Genomic DNA, 2,479 nt, shown 5'->3' on the forward strand with positions numbered 1-2,479 from the left:
AAAATAATTTTTTTTATAATATGAAACAAACAACTTTTTTCAAAGTCAAACTATAAAAAATAATTTTCGACTTAAAAAAACAGATTTTTTCGTGAAAAAGTGAAAACAAAACACCCATATTAAAATCAGATTCAAATCATATTAAAAATTCCAACCTATTGGTTCATCGGGGATAAATTAAGTGCTATTGAGAGATGTCATCTAACTGTATACATACTCTAGAAAGTATTTATCAAGTCAAAGAAAAAGGGAAAAAGATGCATAATGCTCATCATACTCTCAAGCTTTTAAACATACTCTCAAGCACCTTCAGTTGATCCTCAAGAACATTAATTTCAACCTGTTGGCTACTATCAAGCAAATTTGTGGCAATTGTAATTGCAGAGTTGATCTTGTCTCTGTCCTTAGATGAAATCTTTGAATTAAGCTTTGTTTGCTTCAAAGCATTACGTATCTTGTAAACACAGTAATCTAAAGCATTCATTACTTCAGCTTTCTTTAGGAATTTTTTATCTTCAACATGGTAGCTCTCAGCTTCCTGAATAAATTTATTAATTTCTTCAGTTCATAGCCTTTCTTTGTAATTGGTTACTGTAATCTTATTTGTATTGCCAGTGGAATTTTCTGTAGCAGAAACAGTCAAAATACCATTTGCATCAATAGCAAAACATACATCAAAAGGATGGTTGCGAGGAGCAAGGGGAAAGTTAGAAAGAGTAAAAGAACCAAGTTCATTGTTGTCAATGGCTCTTGTTCTCTCACCCTCATAAATCTTAACCAAAACACTGGATTGGTTATCAAGAACTGTACAAAACTCTTTTGTCCTCTTGGTGGGAATGCAAGTGTTCCTAGGAATCACAACAGTCATGACATCTCCTATTGTTTCCTTACCAAGAGACAACAGTGTAACATCTCGCAGCACCAAATTTGGAACATTTTTAAAGTCTTCACTATACAAAGCAGCCTGGACAGCAACATCATAAGCTACAGCCTCATCAGGGTTGATGCTCATGCACAGATCTTGTCCCTTGAAAAAATCTTGTAATAGTTGTTGCACTTTGGGAGTCCTAGAAGACCCACCAACAAGGACAACATCATTTATAGTACTCTCGTTCATCTTAGCATCAGTAAGACAACTCTCAACAGTTTTCATACACTCATTAAAAATGTCTATATTGATTTATTCAAACTTAGCACGAGTGATTGATGATACAAAGCCAATGCCTTGAAATAAAGAGTCTACCTCAATAGTGGTGACAACGGCGAACGAGAGTACCCTTTTTGCCCTTTCGCACGCAGTTCTCAACCTCCTCAAAGCCCTAAGATTCCCAGTAATATCCACTTTGTTCTTCCTCTTGAATTCCTGCACAAAGTAGTTAACCATTCGGTTATCAAAGTCCTCTCCTCCGAGGTGAGTGTTTCCGCCAGTGGCCTTGACTTGGAAGACCTTATCATTGATTGTTGTGAGATATTTCCAAAATATTGGATAATATATGTATGTATAATTTGTTATACATAGCATGATATTGATGTTGGTTTGGTGGTTGTGTTTATTCTATCCTAACATGGGATCCTGAGTCAAATCTGTGAATTGCCTTCTTTTTGGAAAAATTCCCTTTTGAAAAGGCGCAACTATTAAAAGTCACATCTGTTGGATTTGAACCCAGGACCTGCTCGCTAAATAGAGGCATTGTTTTACCACCAGACCAGTGCAATGCTTCAATAAATAACTGAACGTTAAATGTATATAGCCCTTCGTAAACAGTGGCAGAACCAAGAATTGCAACTTTTCTCAAGTGACATTATTTTTCCTATAAATAGGGTCACTTTGGCCAGAATGCAAACACCGAATTCAAATATTTTCCATCCATTTTCTTTCACTCATTCTCATATACTAAGTCAACTTATTCTTTTCTAATGCATGAGAAAAGAATAGGTAACATTATTTTGTAACATACTATTGAAAAATATTCTTGGTGTGATAGTGCAAATCATATGAAGGTTTCCAAAGTACCCTGAAGGGGATTCGCTGGTTATCTCATTTGCATCCGATTGGTGGGGGAGAATCGAACCTAAAGGCTAGTGTAACAACACGCTTTGGAATTTGCTACATATAATCTTCATCAACAACTTCACTATTAAAGTCTTGCAGTAATTGTCACCAACACAGATCCAACAATCATTAGGTTCGATTATATTTTCAATCAATGGTTGCATCACTGAAAGAAATGACTTCAAATTTTGTGAAGTTGGAGAAATTTGATGGAGGAAATTTTATCCGTTGGTAGAAAAAGATGAAATTCCTTCTAACAACTTTGAAGGTGGTGTATGTTTTGAACACCACAAGACCGCTGGAGAAGGAAGTGGAAACATTAGCAGAAACAAGAGAAAGGCACAAGTGGGACAATGATGACTATATATGCATGGGCCATATTCTCAACGGAATGTCTGACTCCTTGTTCGATATATATCAAAGTAG

The 2,479-nt window shown here is 35.7% G+C and overlaps 1 pseudogene; it reads right to left on the bottom strand.

Annotated features, from left to right (window-relative positions):
- Positions 1 to 271: 271 nt before the first annotated feature.
- LOC101513874 (heat shock cognate 70 kDa protein 2-like) overlaps positions 272 to 2,479 on the bottom strand; it is a 7,939-nt pseudogene continuing 5,731 nt past the window's right edge.

Source organism: Cicer arietinum, chromosome 3 (assembly GCF_000331145.2).
Source record: "Cicer arietinum cultivar CDC Frontier isolate Library 1 chromosome 3, Cicar.CDCFrontier_v2.0, whole genome shotgun sequence".
NCBI classification, from domain to species: Eukaryota; Viridiplantae; Streptophyta; class Magnoliopsida; order Fabales; family Fabaceae; genus Cicer; species Cicer arietinum.